The sequence below is a fragment of the Lissotriton helveticus genome, chromosome 11, assembly GCF_964261635.1.
Source record: "Lissotriton helveticus chromosome 11, aLisHel1.1, whole genome shotgun sequence".
Lineage (NCBI taxonomy): Eukaryota > Metazoa > Chordata > Amphibia > Caudata > Salamandridae > Lissotriton > Lissotriton helveticus.
In genome coordinates this window covers 1201714514-1201733352 of record NC_136072.1, presented here as the reverse complement: position 1 = coordinate 1201733352, position 18839 = coordinate 1201714514, and positions in this window count along the sequence as shown.

The following is an 18839-nucleotide window of genomic DNA, read 5'->3' as shown; positions in this document are numbered from 1 at the left end:
CCCACCCGACGGCCTTTTACCCCCCGTCACATTAGCATGCTGGGGGGGCCGCGGTGTGCAGAAAGACCGTCCGCCGCTTTTACAGGCGGGAAAGGCCCATAATATTGTGGCAGTGCCTGTATTTCTGATGTATCTGTAGGCCCAAAAATGACGCATTGCTGGAGTTTGTCACAAAAGTGAACCAACTCCAGCAGTGGGTCATTACACATGGGAAAATCCCATGTGAAATGTGCCTGCATTAGTCTTTAGCCTGCCATGAGGCAGAGTCCAGACGTGAGATATTGACGCATTTGCATCCTAAAAGTGATGCCGTGAAATCTTGTAGATTTCACTGCGTCACTTCTACGACCCTTTCTTGCATCAGAACGCCCCCCCTGCAAACATTATACCCGGCGCAGGTATAATGTGGCACAGGGATTTACACAGTGGCTACTGGGATGCGGCATTTTGTAAATATGGTGCAACAAGGCTAATTTTTTATGCCGCTGGTGCGTCACAAAAAGTGACTCACCATCGGCGCAAAAGTGACGCAAGGGCTCAAAAATAAGCCCCATAGTTTTTTTTAGATAGTATAATGTATTTTAGTATGTATTTTATTTGGATGTGCTCTATTTTATGCGTAAATATTGCATTTGGTTTTTTAATAGATGTATTACATTTTTAGAAGTTATTAATTTTATTTTAATTACATTTTGCATTTTAGTTCCATAGCAGGTTGTGGGTTTATAGGGGAATAGGGTGGGAAGTAATTTAATTATAAGAAATTGAATATTCATTTTTATTTATTAGTATTTATTTAATTTTGACTATAGTGTTAATTGTGGGACTTAATGTATTATTAATTATTAAATAATTGACTGTTACTTTTTACTGATTCATTAATTGGTAAATTGTTAATTGTGTCATTTGTTTAGGAGTGGGTTGTGGGTTTATAGGGGAATAGTGTTCAAAGTAATTTAATTATAATTGAATTATTAATATGTTTTATTAAATAATACGTATGTATTTAATATTTTATATTGTTAATTGTGGGACTGATAAATTATTCATTATTTATTCATTGGTTGTTAATTATTATTAATTAATTGGTAAATATGTTAATTGTGTTATTTTTTTAGGAGTGTTTTTTTTTCTACATTACAATTTGTTTCAATGTTTTGTACATTGTTATAATTTTATATATGTTTTGTTTTTGAGTTTTATATTATATTTTTTTTAGTGTAGTTTATACAATTTGAATTTTCTTTAGTGGGAATAGTGATTTTTACCCCTCCGCTATCCAACACTTTCCCTACTGTTGCACTCACTGGAGTGGGAATAGTAATATTTACCCCTCCGCTATCCAACACTTTCCCTACTGTTGCACTCGCTGGAGTAGGAATAGTATTTTTTATTCCTCCTTTATTAAATAATTTCCCTACTGTTGCACTCATTGGAGTGGGAATAGTAAATTATTCCCCTCCGCTATCCAAAACTTTCCCTACTGTTGCACTCGCTGGAGTGGGATTAGTAAAATATTCCCCTCCGCTATCCAACACTTTCCCTATTGTTGCACTCGCTGGAGTGGGATTAGTAATTTTTCAAGCTCCGCTATCCATCACTTTCCCTACTGTTGCACTCGCTGGAGTGGGATCAGTAATTTTTCAGGCTCCTCCATCCAACTCCCTACTGTTGCACTCACTGGAGTGGGAATAGTAATTTTTATCCCTACGCTATTGAACACATTTCCTACTGTTGCACTCAATGTAGTGTAAAATGTAGGTTAAGAAATATTAAATATTTTAATATTTCAATTTATAATATATATATGTTTTTATCATTTTTATGTTACAGGTGTATGTTACATATTTATTTAAAATGTTTAATATAGTTGTAGCATTTTATAATTAAAATGATTATTTATTAATTATTTTAAGTAAATATATATATTGCATTTGATATATGTAAGTTTAATTTATTTTTAAATTAAATTGATTACTTATAATTGTTAAAATGTACAAATAAATCAAAAAATATTTTTAAGTTAAATGTATTATTTAATTTACTTAACACTATTTTTTATACATAAAAATTATATTTTGTACTTCGATATTTTTAACAATGATATTTTTTCTCAATATTTTTGTACTTACCATTATGAAGATAGGAGGTTGATATTTTTGACAACAATATTTATGTTCCGATATTTGTGTAACTCGATATTCTGGTGTTCGATATTTTGCCAGTGATCCCCATGAAAGGCATCCACTCAGGATCCCCCAGTGACCCTGCCCCCTCACATCTTCCACAGAGCCGCCATCGCACTAGAACTACGATGCACCATCAACACCTCCTTCGAAACCGGCATCTTTCTCAACTATTGGAAATGCACAGAAGTCAGACCCCTACTCAAGAAGCCCTCAGCCGTTCCTACGGACCTCAAGAACTACCCAGCCATCTCCCTCCTCCCCTTCACGGCAAGGTCACAGAGAAGACCGTCAACACCCACCTAATAAAATTCATTGAAGGAAACTCCATCCTTGACCCCCGCAATGCAGATTCTGCAGAAACCACAGCACTGAGACAGCTCTACTCGCCGCCACAGAGGACACATGCACCCTCACCGACCAAGGACACACCGTGGCCCTCATCTTCCTCGGCCTTTTCGCAGCCTCAACACTGTCTCCCACCGCACACTCACTGCCAGACTCCACGACACTGGCATACAAGGAGCGGCCCTCAACTGGCTCCGCTCCTTCCTCAACGGCAGAACCCAAAGAATCAAACCTCCACCTTTCCTCTCCGAACCCACGGAAATCAACTGCGAAGTACCCCAAGGATCGTCTCTCAGCCCCACGCTCTTCAACATCTACATGGCCACTTCGCCACCATCGTCAGACAGCACACACTCAGAACAGTATCCTATGCTGACTACACCCAGCTCATCCTCTCTCTCACCAAGGAGCCCATCACCACCAGACTCAACTTCGAGGAAGAAATGAAGAACGTTGCATCCTGAATGAGCAGCAGTGGCCTGAAGCTCAACTCGGAGAAGAAAGAGGTCCTTGTCCTCGGACTCTCCCCCTCTGCATGTAACAAAACCTGGTGGCCCTTTGCCCTCGGCAGCTCTCCCACCCCCACGAACCACAGCCCAAACTTTGGCATCATACTCAACTCCGCACTCTCCATGATCCGACAGGCCAACGCTGTCGCCTCCACCTGCTTCAACACCCTCCGCACACTCTGGAAGACCTTCAAATGAATCCCCCCTGAATCAAGGAAGGCCGTTACCCATGCATTTATTACCAGCAAACTGGACTACGAAAATGCCCTCTACACTGGGATCAACAGGTCTCTGCTCTGCAAACTGCAGAACATACAGAACACCGCTGCCAGACTTGTCCTCGGCATCCCTCAATATGAACACATCCCCCAACACCTGCAAAACCTCCACTGGCTCCCCATTGAGAAGAGAGTAACTTTCAAGATACTCCCTCATGCTTACAAATGCCTCCAAAACACCAGACCCCAACATCTCAGTGTGGTTCGAAACGCGTTGACCCTGAGCTGGAGCAAAATGAAAGGGGTGTTTCAGGGAATTGAGCATAGAATTCAAACTTCCCTTAGAAATTTGACCCTGTTCCAATAACAGTCTCCAGCCCAGTAAACAAGCAGGCTGTTGCAATTAATTTAATGTCCGCTTGTTTGTATATATGTATTACATAAGGACTGGTGCCCCATAATAAATTAATTTGAGGCATTCCACTTTTTTATATGGTGTCTACACATGAATGTATTACATTGATTTTGTGTATTTTGTTTTGTTCTTGATTGTTTTTATGTACTAATGTTTAATGTTTAATGTTTAATGTTTACAGATTTATAGAGCGCATGGCTGCCCGTGAGCGTCCCAGCGCTAGTGAGGAAAGAAGAAGGTGAGAGGGAAGTGAGTTAGGCAAACAGCCATGTCTTTAAAAGTTTGCGAAAGGAGAGCAAATTCGATTGAGCCCGGATATCCAGTGGGAGAGTGTTCCACAACTTGGAGGCATTGTAGGAAAAGAGACGGCCGCCTGAGCGCGCTCTCTTGATTCTGGGTACCGACGTGAGGTGGAGGTAGGATGATCGAAGAGCTCTATTGGTTGTGTGGGGGGTAATGAGCTCCTTCAGTGTCGGGGGAGCTTTTTTATGCAGAATTTTATGAACAGTGCATAGAGCTTTAAAATGCACTCTTTGTTGAATTGGTAATCAGTGGAGGGATTTGAGGGAAGGTTTAGCTGAACAGTGGTTACGCATGCCTGTAAGGAGGCGGGCTGCCGTGTTTTGTACAACCTGGAGTTGCGAAATCACTTTTTTAGGGGCTCCAAGGTACAAGGCGTTTCCATAGTCCAGGCGGGACAATATTAGACCTTGAATCAGGAGTTTTTGAGATTGAGGGGGCAGCAGTGGTAAAATTTTCCTAGAGGACCGTAGGAGGCCGAAGCAGGTGCCCACTGTTTTTCGGGCTTGGGCTGAGAAGGTGAGGCCTTCGTCCAACCAAATCCCCAGACTCTTAATTTCATTCTTGGGGATTGGAGGGGGATCCATACAGGGGGGCCATAAGGACTCAGGACGGTAGTGGGAAGGGTTGCCCAGAATCATGATCTCAGTTTTTTCCACTATTTAATTTCAGATGGGATCTGTCCATCCATTTGGAAGTTTCTCCAAGGCAGGTGTACAGATCAGGGGAGAGGGGGCTTCGCTGGCTAAGAGATACTACCATCTGGGTGTCATCTGCATAGGTAAGGAGTTTAATTTCTGATGCAGTAACAGTTTTCTCCAAGGGGGACATATAAACATTAAAAAGGGTTGGGCTCAACGATGAGCCCTGGGGGACCCCGCAATGAATAGGAATACTTTTGGAAATGAAATTCCCGTCTACCACCTGGAAGGAGCGGTCACTCAGAAAGGAGGTAAACCAGGACAGAGCGACCCCTGAGATTCCCATATCCTTGAGCCTGTGAATCAGTGTGGGATGGTTCACGGTGTCGAAGGCTGCGCTGAGGTCCAGGAGGATCACTGCCACTGATCTTCCTTCGTCCAGAATCTTTCTCGCTTCTTCGACCACAGCAACCAATGCGGTCTCTGTACTTTGACCCGGTCTAAAACCCGTCTGGGAGGGTTGGAGTAGGCCATTGGACTCCAGATAGTCTGAAATCTGACGATTAATTATCTTTTCAGCAATTTTGCTGACTCCTGGCAACAGGGAAATTGGGCGAAAATTGTTTAGATCAAGTGGGTCAAGGTTGGGTTTCTTGACTAGGGCTTTAACAATTGCCTTCTTCCAACTAGGTGGCACCACACCATGTGAGAACAAGATGTTAATCAAGTGGGTTAAGTAGGGCAAGATGGTTGGAGTTACCAGTTTTAAGATATTTAAAGGGGCAGGGTCCGCGGGGGATCCGCTTTTGATTGATTGTAATACGGGTAAAAGTTTATCAGGGGTTGTAGGAGCAAACTGGTTACGTTTGGGCGTATGGACCTGGGAGGAGGATTCCAGGGGGTCAGAGGGGTCAAGGGTCTCAAAGGAAGTGTCGAAGTGCTGGGGGGGGAGGCTGGGAGAGAGATGAGAATTCTTTTTATTTTGGCGTCGAACAAATCGGCTAGTTCATTGTAATGACTAGTTGAGGGGTCCACAGGCGGAGGAGGGTTGGGGAGTTTTAAGAGTTTTTTTACTATTTGGAATGTCTCTCTAGACGAGTTAGCGGATAGCCTGATCTTTTCATCAAAATACATGGATTGTGCAGTTTGAAGAGTTTTTTTATACGAACGCATCGTGCGTTTGTAGTCCAGCTTTTTTAAAGGGTCGAAGTCCTTCCTCCAAGTCCTTTCAGATTTTTTACAGAGCCTCCTTTGGAGGCGAACTTCTGTGGTGTACCAAGGTGCAGACTTTTTACTTCTAGGTTTACCCGTAGATTTTTTAGGTAAGGTGATATCCAGAGTTTTCCTTATCCATGAGGTGAACTCAAAGTCACCTGTTATTGGGTCGGGGACACACAATGGGAGGGAGCACTCCAAGTTATGCTTCCATGTTTCTGGGTCCATTTTTGCCCACGAGCGAGTGGGTTTGCTCAGAGGTGGTCTATGGCGGGATGGAGTGGGAATCTGCCACCTAAGTGATATTAAATGATGGTCTGGCCATGGTATCGGGGAAGGCGTAGAGATGGAGATATGTGAGACATTGGAGAAAATCGGGTCTAAGAGATGGCCCAACATGTGGGTGGGGAGGAGACTTTCCAGGCGAAGTTGGTAAGTTGCAAGATGTGCAACAAGGTCAGAGACCGTTTTGTCTTCAGTTTTATCAATATGGAGATTAAGGTCTCCTAATATCATAAAATTGGACTGAGTTGTGGCCAGTATGGATGTGTGTTCCATGAGTGAACTGCAGAATTGGCCTACTGGGCCCGGAGGGCGGTAAATAGGAAGACCAGACAGAGATTTGCACGGGGACACCTGAATAGTGAAAAAAACGTTTTCACATTCACGGAGGGGGCTGCCTTGAAAACGGCAGGAAAAAGAGTCTCTATAAATGACAGCTATTCCTCCTCCCTGGCCTTTTACGCGGTCCAAGCGCTGTATAAGGAAGCCTGGAGGGAGGGATCTGATGATGTCTGAATCGGACTCATGTCCTAACCAAGTTTCCGTCAGGAACAAGATATCCAGCTGACGGTCTTCTAATAGGCTGTGGATTTCCTCAGCGTGTTTAGGGAGCGACCTACAATTAACTAGAGCCATATGGACAGCCTTCATAGGAGATGCGGTAGTTATAGTAGTGGAAAATTTAAATGAGCAGTTAGGACAATGAGTGGAAGGTCCGTCGACCGGGATGCAGTGGGAGCAGGATAGAGCAGTATGTTTGCCTATGAGAAACAGGGCGTCTTTAGAATAGACAAGGGGCGGCTGGTGGCTGTCTCCCAGAGTGCTGAGCTCTGAGCTCTGCCTAGTGCGGATGAGCGCAGACAGGCTTACCTATGATATAATAGTGTGACAATATTGTTCTGTCTTGGATATACTGAAAGATTTTGACAAAAAAAAAATATATTAATTAAAAATGATGAAATTAAAAAAGTCGTCCCGCTTAGAATTATTCGGCTAGGTGAGGTGAAGTGTATTAAAAGAACCTATCTGGCCATTTTTCTTGCTTATTAGTGTGAGAGCAGCTCCAAGATTGGTGGGAGTGGGCAAACCCAACACTCATTTTGAGGCTGCCGGTTTACAGTGCGCATGTCGGACTGGAGATAGGGAGCCAGCCAAACAACCTGATATCCTTTAAGGAAAACGGGCTGCATTTAACAAAAAAAGACTGCTTTATTTAAAAGCAATCACAGACATGGTGGTCTGCTGACCCCAGTAGGCCACCATCCCTGGGATGGCGTTGATTCCTAATGGGTCACAAATTGCAACCTACCTCATTAATATGCATGAGGTAGGTCTATCTGCGACCCATTAGGAATCACTAATGAAACTCAAAAGAGTTCATACATTAGGAATAGCGATTACATAATTGCGATTCGCTGATAATCACAAATAGGTAATCACTATGTCCTAAAATGACACATGTGGCCCTAAGAGATTTGCCCAGAATCAAAGGATGTTGAGCCGACGCCGAGACTCGAACCCGGTTCCCCAGCTCCAGACTCAGCAGCGCTCGCCGAATCTCCCAGAATCCCTAGGGTCGGCCTGGCTATGACATCACGGCGCTTCACTGCAGGACGTGCAGAAAACAAGTATCCGATTGTGAGACTATTAAAAGCCGAGAAATAACGGAATGTTTAGAGATCTATTTTATTGCTCCAGTTTATTGATCAAATCCCACTTTTAAATGTGCTGGGTTCTGCTGCCTCTGAGATTCATTGGTCTGTTTTGGAGTTTGTTTTGTTCCTTTCTGACAATTACATTTATTTGATGCTGTTTCATAAAAGTTTTATATTTATTGCTAATTGTCACTCTTTATTTTCATTACTTAATGGGTTCGGTACAATGCATACAAACTACCTCATGAATACAGAATACCTTTTAGGGAAGACTGGAGCGAGAAATAAAGAAAGAAATATGAGCAATGCATGAAAGCAAAGGCAAGAGAAGTAGGGAACAGGGCAAAAGAAAAAGGAAAATGATAGAAAGAGAGAAAAATAGATCACGAAAATCAATAACACAGAGACGGGAGAAGGAAGGGTGAGTGAAGAAGAGGTCGGGAGGGAAGAAAGGACAAAGGAGAGAGAAAAAAGAAAGAGTTAGTGCCATTGAGAGAAAATTGATGAGAGAAAAATACAGTATGTGTGAATGATGAGATAGAGTTAGAGAGATGTAGGCAGAAATATAGGGAGAGTTAATAATGGAGAGAGGAGTGGTGGAAGGTAGGGCAAGAGTGAGGAAAGTGAGCGAGAGAAAGAGATTGACAAAGAACGACGTGTCTAGAGAGAGGAGAGAAATAGAGAGAGAGAGAGTGAGAGAGTGAAAGAGAGAAAAAATATAATATATATATATATATTGATAGAGAGAGAGAGAGAGAGAGACAGACAGACAGAGAGACAGACAGACAGATAGACATAGACAGGGAGAGAGACAGAAAGAGAGAGGGAGAGAGAAAGAGACAGAGATGGAGAGAGAGAGAGAGGGAGAGAGACAGAGACAGAGAAAGGGAGGGAGAGGGAAGGAGAAAGAGACCGAGAGGGAGAGAGAGACAGAGAAGGAGAGAGAGACAGAGAAGGAGAGAGAGAGGGAGAGAGAAAGAGAGAGGAAGGAGAGAGAGAGATAGTGAAAGGAAGGGGTCCGGAAGGAAGGAGAAAGGCAAGAGAGACGTCGAGAGTTGAGCTCTAAGAGTTGATAAAAAAATTTTAAACCAATGCTCACCTGAACCTCAGTTGAGCGTGGATATTATGTAACAATCGTCACTACATTTGAAGTGCTTTTAATATGAATGTGTGTATGAAGGAGAACGGCAGCGCGCTGCACAGGCTTGAAGGCTGAGATACCCTCAGAGAGGGACTCTGGGTGCAGGGTGGGGTCCTCAGAGGAGAGCTGGGGTATCTGTCATTTGTGAAGGAGGTGAGTGTTCAACTCTTTCCTAAATAGAAGGCGGATAGATGTGGTGCTGATGGATACTGGGAGCTGTAATATAAAAAGTGCCCTGGGGTGCAGCGGGCACGAGTGGCTGCTTTGTGCCCCCCCAGGGCAATTTGGTATTACAGAAAGAGCCGCAGACCCTTGTGCAGCCCTTTCTGTAATACAGATAGCGCTGGCGCACATATCTATATTGTATTACAGACGCGGGCGCAGAGGCAAAGAAGCTGTCAGGAGGTGCTCTTAGAGGGTGCTATTTAAATGGTGGCGCACTGTCAGTGCGATCTTTGATGGCAGCCTTCTGGAGGGGACAGGGGTGCTATGGACCCCCCCAGACATCCCCTGGCAGGTGGGTGCAGTCACTCACTGCACCCACTTGCAAGGGCATCTCTAATACACTTTAAAAGTGCAGGCAGGCTGCCACCAGCCTGCTCCTCTTGTTTTTTCCCTTTTTTTGCACTTCTTCGACTGCAGTCTCATGGTGTCCTGGCTGCAGGTGTGCCGAAAGCCACCAGAGGTGGTGAGATTGTGAGATAGCGATGCAGCTCGGCTCACCAGTATTCTTGACCAACCTTTTGGCTGTTAGCCCAGAGGGACTGATGCGCTTCTGGTATCAGGTTGTAATTCCATGATATCCAGTTCCATTCAGTGGGTACACATGGGTCATGCCTGACAAAATGGGTTTGCGAAACGAGCATGTTCCGGCAAAGGAGGTTGCTGCTCTACTAGTCTTAAAATCACTTGGTGAGTACACAAATTAACTCATTTGTTTGGAGGATGAATGTTACAGCAAAATGTGTAAGAATGTGCAAGGGATAATCTGCCATGTTTAATGTATGCCTGCAAGTAAGGCAAATAAGGAATGTCGACTGGGACAAGCAAGTGTTATTTCCCCCAGCAGGGTGCAGCTGAGAGAGTTCCACAGCACTGGGATCCAATTTCCCCGAGCTTGTTTTTCACTTCTTGAGTTGGGGTAGGAGCGCCCTCTTGGCCCCCGCTGCTGCCCCCCCCCCCCTTTTCCAGGGCTACTGCCTGGGCACCTGAACTGACTTTGCGGCATACCGAATCAACAAGTCTGCTGCCCCGAACGTGTGCATGTAAATGACATGATTTTGATCGGCAACCTCCTGCCATTCTTGTTCTGGTAGCTGCCCCTGCCCCCCCCACCCAGCCCTACTCTGTGGAGCAAGCGCCCTAGTGGTTTTGGGGTTTGGATTTTTGCATGTCCCGCCATTTTGTGTTAATGGCATCAGTGCCCTTGACCCGGGTCCTCCATCTTGGCGGCTACAGATTGTCAGCTGTGAGCCAGCCCAGTAGTCAGGTTCCTGCTTGAACCTGGCCTGCGAGATGCCATTCGGCCCAGGGGTCCCGTCCATGCGTCCTGGTTTTATTAACTTTGACCCTTTATCCTCTGGATATTGTAGTATGTCCTGCTCTACTAGCGAGGGTAAATCAATGGGAGGGTCACTAATATCTGATGGTCTGAATTTTGAAGCCGCTATTGTTTTAAGGTCAAATGTTGGCAAATGTTTGCTGTTATTCCTCTGGAATGTGAGTAAATCTTTGCCAAATATCTTAATTAGATGGGCTACCTTAGCTGTTTCAGTGACACATGAGGCATTGATTACTTTTGAGATTCTTGTTAGCCCATTTACTGTTTCCCAGAAAAGCTCTAGTGTTTGTTCGTTTTGCGTTAAAGAGGATGGGGTATATTACCAAGGCGGGCGAAATGAAATTATTGCCGCTTTAGTGGCCGTTTTCGGCCACTAAGTGGCGATAATTTCATCGCCCTATTAGCAAGCGGTCACTAACAGCAGTTAGGAGATAGCTTTGGGGGCCGCTTCGCATGTCAGCGATATATATCGCTAATAACATGCAAAGTGGGCGTATCCAACCTGTTAGTGACTGAAAACAGTCGCTAACATCGCTATCGCCGATTATCAACGCAGGCGCTAAGCGCGAATATCTCCAACAGCTAACGCCTGCTCAGTCCAGTTCTTAGCCATTATATCCAATGGGAGGTGGATATTATGGCTAAGACCCTATTGGCGTTAATGCGTGAATATCGCTGTATTCTCAGCGATATTCACGCATTTCGACGATATTGCCGGATATTTTATCGCTTTAGAGATAAACGTTGCTAATAGCACATTATCCCTGCGATAATATCCATCGATGCTTGCCGATAACAAAAAATTCACTAAGCCCATTTAGCGATAAATATCGCTAGTTGTTGGTAATATGCCCCGATATTTGGCCACAATGCATCGGTTTGCACTTTCCTGTCTTCCCAGACTTGTTTTTTTATATTGCTTCCTGAACATTTTTATTGTATCCCATGTGTCCTTTGTGGCCTTTGCCTTTTTTGTGACTCTAACTATCCATTTGAAAGTTTTCCTTAAATTCCGTTTTTTTTTTGTGAGGCACTCGGACTGCTTATGTAGAGGCGCCCTAGCATCCCTGATTGTGGGAGCATGTTTGAGCAAGTTCTTTAAGAAGGATGCCCAGGTTTCTTTTTGAGTTGTTGCTGCTTGTTTTCAGCTCCTTGGCAATGCTCACTCACTCTGGGAGTGTGTTACTCGACCATCTGAGGCAGTTCACGTTGGTGGTTGTTACCTCCCCGTTTCGACTGGGGCAATTGTCTACCTTGGAGGGCTGTTGCTCAATTCAAGATGTTAATATGAATGGTCGCTTTGTCTGGTGTATTGAATAATGTATTTTTTCAAGTGTGTGAGTAGGGATAAAGTAAGAATGGTGTAATCTATTGTTGATGGAGCATTTGCCCCATGGTAGGTATATCTCGCAGGCCTATCTTGGTGGGATCTGCTGTTGATAACTCTCAGACCCAGATGTTTAACAGCTGTCGCTAGCCTTTGTCCATTGAAGTCAGGGTGCTCGGATGCAGCGCACGCTTGTGGTTGTACAGACCAGATCGCAGTTTCTGCCGCTAGTTGCTCGTCTTCATGTGGTGTATGGTTTAGGTTAGAGTTAAAATTGCCTGTTACTACTATTTCCCATGTTGGGCTTGTAGACCTTATTTCGGTTATCGTGGAGATGAATGTATCAAATAGGGCCACTTTTATTTCCTTGTTTGGATGTGCGTAAACCTTTATCAGGATTATCTTGTTTTGTTAGACATTTGGGCCTCGCATCAGATTTTATTATTTGCAGTTCAGCTGTGGAATTGACCAGCTGATCTGATGTAAAGTTCAGTGCTGTGGATATACAAGGCCACCTTTTGGACGCCGTACCAATGCGGTCTTGTTGCTTATGGATGAAGAAGGGTGCAGCCTGCCACTTGCACTGGATCAATTAACCAAGGGGCATATTACCAAGAACGGCATTGAAATTATCACCGCTTTAGCGGTAGGAAACTGCCGCTACAGCAGCGATAATGGGCTTGATAATATGCCCTTGTGAATTCCCATAGAAGCCCAGGTTTGATGTCCTTCCCACCAGAACATGGGCTTCTATTGGAATTCTCAAGGGCCTATTATCAAGCCCCAGTGATAATTATCGATGAGCGCGCTTAGCCGTTTTTAATTATCGCCGGCTATCCCTGGAATATATTGCCAAGCTAGCGCTGTATTCCACACGAATGCCTCGTCCCTCTGAGATTTACTCCCCCATTCGCCGATAACTTTCTGGATTGGTGCTCTTGACCTCCCACCGGATCTTCTGACCGCCCCCCCCATCGTACTGTCTGGATGCTTCACCAGATTGGGACTACTCCTCGGTTGCCGATTCTGCCAACCTAACAGACCGAGCACCAGTCATTCACTGCTTAGCACTGCCCCAACCCAAGTCCTGATGATGATCCTGATTTAAAAAGGATCGAAACGCCGTCGACCATCCAGCGCGAACATAGGCGCTCCAGACTAAATGGTTCCAGAAACAATTCCAACATAATCTTACTGAAGTCAACTTTTCTAACAAATGTGGAACCATTCTATGTTGTTTTTTACTCACTGTATATATTGATCACCAGTCACTTTGCGCCGCTGTCGCTGTTTATTGTCACTTGCGTCGCTACCGTGCCTCTCACTCACTCGCACTGAGCACCAAGTACAATTTGGGTTACCTATAAATGCGTTACTTTGCTCCTTGCAGTGCTGTAATAACTGCAAATCTATTTCATTTTGTATTTGCTTCCCACGGTTTTTGTATCCCTATAATAAATATGATGCTATAAGCACATATGTGATAAACCAAAAAGAGTCTCCTTTTCTCCTTGTGATAATGTTTTATACATATCTTAACTAACTATCTCAAATTTATACCAGTTGGGATACCATATGTTACTAACGTATTATCATCGATTAGCGCTATGGCAATAAATATTCCAGCGATAGCGGGGTTTTCCATGGAACATCGCTGGTTTTCCAGCGATGTTCCATGGAAAATAGCGATAAGCTTGATGATAGGCCCTGTGGCCTTAGCCCCACAATCCACCTCCCATGTTAGGTATGCCTTAGTCAGGAATTTAACTTCTGTTAAATTCCTGAGTTAAGGCAGAGTTAGCGTGATTTACATTATCGCTACGCCTCGTTGTTAATATTGCGAAGGTGCCTTCGCGATATTTTCCCATGTTGTTTTCACAGCCATGCCTACTTTGCATCTCATTATCAATGTGAGGCAAGGCATGTGAAAAACGGTAGCTAAGTCAAGGAAACAGGCACTAGCGTGTCCTTGTAAATAATGCAATATAATTATCGCCGCTTTACGCCCGAAAAACGGACGCTAAAGCGGCGATAATTGTATCGCTGGCCCTTAGTAATATGCAGCTATGTTTCTTCCACTGCTTATTTATTTCTAGTTCAGCTGCTCCCATCTTGCCTCTGGCACCTTGTAGCACCGAGTATACAGTAGAAGTTGCTAGGTCGGAAGTGAGCTTTCTATACAGATTAACAAGGGTAGAGGGTAACGTTGCTTGGAAGATGTCATACCCCAGGCTTCGAACTGTTGCGCAGCATTTACTATTAAAAATACAAACTCCTCTGTTCTCCAAGTAGATTTTGGCAGAGTAGGGACACATGATGGACATAAATAGCAAAGGAATAACAGAAAACAAATAGCTCCTGAGACACATGTCGCTTCTTGTTTTACCCTCTTCTCTCTCACAGGAAGTGACATCATTGTTTTGTCGCACACACACAGAACAAGCATTTGCAATGCAATAGGTCTCGCATTTTAGAACCTTTGACCTATTGGTATTGTAAATGTCAATTACTTTTATTATTGCAGATGCACATAAATAAATAGCATTGTCATCTACAATATGAATAGGTAAACATCTCTCAATTGAGAGACCTATTGCATTGCAAATGATTGTTAGATGTGGGCAGGGTCGTGCTAAAGTCCGATTGCTCCACCTACCAACATGAAAGAGCTATTGCTGCAGATTCCAGATCCAACCTGGCCAGAATCGCAAGATGAGGGATCTAGAGTGAGAAGTATCTATATGAAAATTGTGTCCCAGTTACACTCTGAGGTACATTTGTATTTCTAGTGAGACATCTTTTTGAAAGACAAAGTAAACTATTATGAGTCCATCTTGTAAAATACGTTGTAAAGTCCACCAGGCTAGTCATCCACAGGTGGTCTGCTAAATACTAAGAGGAGAAGTCTGAAACCTCTCTCTAGTCCAGGTGTTTCCAAACCTTTCTGTAACCAGAGCTACTTATTTTCAATGAAAAATTTCTAGAGCTTCTAATAATGTTGGCCTTATATTAGAAACCACATCATACAAGATTATAGTAGCGGCCACGGTATTCAACATTACCGGCAGTGACCACCTAGTGCATCCGGCAGGGTTGCCAGCAGTAACTTTAAAAAGTCTTTGTCAATTTGAAATCCTTTTACATAGGTAGTACATAACAGCTGTAGCTGAAATGATTATTGCACCAAGGTAATAGTATTAGTAATTAGTCTCCCCAACGCCACATGATTTATCACTTGGCTTCAAAAGTAATTTGGAAATTCAACCATTTTTCTCTAATCATCATCTTAGGAGCTCTTAAAATACATAACTTTTTATCTTGAATAAACACTTTTTGATTTGGCATAAACATATTAAATCAGCTAAACTTCTAAGTTTGTAAAGTGGGCTGCACACAGGAAAGCTACTCAATGGGAGGTGGAGAGCTACTCGTTGGAGAAGCCTGCTCTAGTCTTTGATACACTGTGAGTTTGTGCAAGCATGGTGGTATGTATAAATGGTGCTCTGCTTTAACGCAATATAAATGGGACGGCGAAATGTGTTGGGGAGAAGTTAATAACTGCACATCTTTTAAAACGAACGGCTAACTGTTGAACAGGAATGATTTCTGTAACATTAATAGCAGGGTGTGGTTCACCATATGTAAGATCAATAAAGGTGGTGATAATGCAGTTTGTCCAATTCGCACTCCCACTGGAAAATGTTATCTGATCAAGTAACACAAGACTATTTCTTAGACAGGAGATCACAAAACTTCAATGTTAAATTTTATAAATAAATACAAGCACAGTTAAGTGGTTAATTAATAACATTTTTAAAAGGACAACCCCCATTCCTTCTTTTAAAACAACCATGCAAAGGCATGTGCACCATGTGCTTTGCTTACGAAGCGTGCTGTGACAAAAAGGTGCTCTTTATAATTAATTCAGCTATAAGTAGTTAAGAAAGTCACCATTCCGTAGCGTTTGACTCGAAGGTGTACCCAGCAGCGTCTCTCAAATTATGAAGTCTATTTCACTGCACTAGCAGTGGGCCGGAGCCGCCGGAGAGCACGAGAATGCACTAATAGCGGGCGACAACGGGCGCCGATACGGGCAGGAGAGAAGGGAGGAAGCCGCCAAGAGTGCACGTATGGACTGTGGCGTTGCACTGGGCGTGCGCCTACATGTTTGTAGAGTGTGGATGTGGAACAGTTTGAGTTGTGGTGGATCTGGAACCGCATCTTGTGGCATATGCCGAATGTTGAATAAGAACCATACCCTGTGGTAAATAACTGTTCTAGTACACACAGTTAATGGTCGTTGCATAATGCAGATGGGGAGGAGGTGCCGCACACGCAAACTCCCGCCGGGTAAACGCGACATTTAAAAAATATGGAGAAGTGTTGAATTTGCCACCCAAACGAACTCCCGTGGGCTGAACGCCACATTTAGAAAATATGGGCAGAAAGCGAGGGGTGAAAAGCAACAATTAAAATCAGATGGGGTGGAGGTGCTGATAAAAGTCTGCTACGGTCTGAAAGTAACAATAAAAACAAGACGGAGGGAAGAGAGGGGAGGGGGGAGGAGAAATGCGACACGGCGGGAAGGGGCAGGCAGGATGACTCAGGGGAGGGGGCGGAGCGGGGCAGAGCGGCATGTGGGTGTGAAGAAGCCGGGCCTTTGAAGTGAAGCTAAGCTTCACTTCAAAGGTGTCGGAGGAATGCGGGCGGCTGTGCACGCGCTTTTAAGCTCAATGCACATGCGCATTGAGCTTAAAAATCACGGGCACTGCAAGGAATCGCCACGATTCCTTGCAAGTTAGATAAAGAGTCGATGAGCCCCTATAGTCTCGCTTGCTCGATGCGCATGCGCATCGACAGGCGAGACCTAAAAACAAAACATTCTCTAATGGCGAGCAGGCCCTCGTTCAAGGCTGAAGGGGGATCATTGGAAGGGAACCGAGATAAGGGAGTGTCCAATAAAGATACCTGCCATCCATGTCTTTCTCAACTTTATTGTTTGGTGGAGGAGGGATGATTAAAAAGTAAAATGGGACAGTGAGGCCCTATTATGGTGCTTATGTCAGGTCACGTCAACATGATTCAGCCCTTAGCTAGCCTCAGCGGGGTCCAGGGCTTCGTCAGGACCGAATTAGAACATATGTGACATTGTTATATTTCCCTATTCTCTACACATGTGCACTTGCTCCACAAATACAATACCAGATCACTAATTTCTGGTCTGCTCAGTCAGGATTCTTCTATCTTAACATACATTCCTATGGAAAGACATAAAAAAACAAGGAAATGGTAAATGAATCTCACAATTGACAAAATAACACGTAACATGTATACACATAAATATATTGACATAAATGTGTAGTTAAAAGAGCTTTCATATAGACATAATTGGCATGCAAATCTAGCCAAATCACTGTTATGTGATCACATTGTGTCTGCCCGTGTGCATACTGCACACAATATCAACCCCTTGCATGTGCAAGTCCAGCATCCAAATCAGGCTTCAGTCGCAAATGAACAAAATGAACCCAAGTTAAACTGTAGTTAAGCACAACCATCACTTCTCATATTGTAAAACATCCTTACCCTAATTATGGGATGTTCCAACCCTACGGAGGAAAGGAGAGGGAGCCTTATAATCACACTCTATAACCACAAGCACATATAAAATCAGTTAGGCAGGGTATTGGTAAAGCCAAAGGGCGGGAGGGGAATTTTGCCATTTCCCAATAAAACTTACTTTGTCAAAGTCCCCTACACTGAATAGCCTAATGTGTGTGCTCAGACCTCCTTCCAGCGTCACTGCAGCTGCAGTACATCAGTGTTTTAATAGGACCAAGCCAGAACTGGCACCTGGCTGCCGACGTCTGACAGAGCGCTAGGCTGGGTTATGGCTACATGTTACCTGTGCACAGAGTCTGACTCCCGGATGATGCAATAGGTGGGTGCACCTGGCATCACATGATCTGGCCACACTGTGCTCGACTCAGTTTAGAGCTAGTAGCTGGCATCTTTAAAATGACTGGCAGTGATAGTCTTATTTTCATGAGGCGCGTGGCCATTAGATTTAGCCGCAGTCACTGCGCTTGTATGTGCTCCTGCTTTCACCCGGTAGTGTCCATCGAGCCCCCCGGCCGGCTGCTGCAAGCTGCAAGCAGGTGGTGTGGAAGGGGTGCTCATGTGTGACTATGCAGTTTAGTGCGGTGATGCGGACCACACACTAGAATGCATTGGTCTAACCCCTGATGCGTGGTACTTGGCAGGGCTGAAAATAGATGGGTAAAATTTGTTGAATCATTCTCTCTCTTCGTCACTCTGGAGACCTGTGGATCAGGGAGCTGAAAAGCATCAGCCATCAGCTCTGGCAGACGCAGTCCTCTTTTCTTGCCTACCCTTCAGGACATATATGTGTACCCATCTACTGCAGTAGTTTCAAATGCAAGTGAGACGTTGTAGCCGGATGTATGATGTTACAACGCATACTTTTACCACGCATACCTTTACAACGCGGTATTTACAACGAATACCATTACAACGCATAGCGCTTAGAGGTGCTGGATAGTGGTAAATATAATTTTCTATTCCAACTCCAGTCCCCGTGGACACTAGGGAAGGTGTTGGATAGAAAATTAAACTTATTACTTACCCTAGAGCGCCCCGCAGCGCAATGCGTTGTAATGGTATGCGTGGTAATACCTGCGTTGTAATGGTAGTGCGTTGTAAAAATTTCGTTGTAAACGTTGCATACCGTTGTAGCCCCTAGTAAACACTTCAGTTTGTTTTCATTGGCGAACAGGCTGCGTATCACTCAGATCCATTTTTTTTGTAAGAAGGCTGTGCTTCCCAGTGACACACCTATCGGCAAAGTCTAGGTGGGATTGAAAAATACTGAAGCGTCACCCTAGGAGCGCAAGTCAGGCTGCTCCCCCTACACCCAAACGCTGTAAACTTACCTTCCTTGGGGTCACCCCTCCCTCAAAAAATATATATAGAGAGTGCCAAGAAAAAAGGGGTAAAAAAAAAGTGAATTTTCCCATCTTA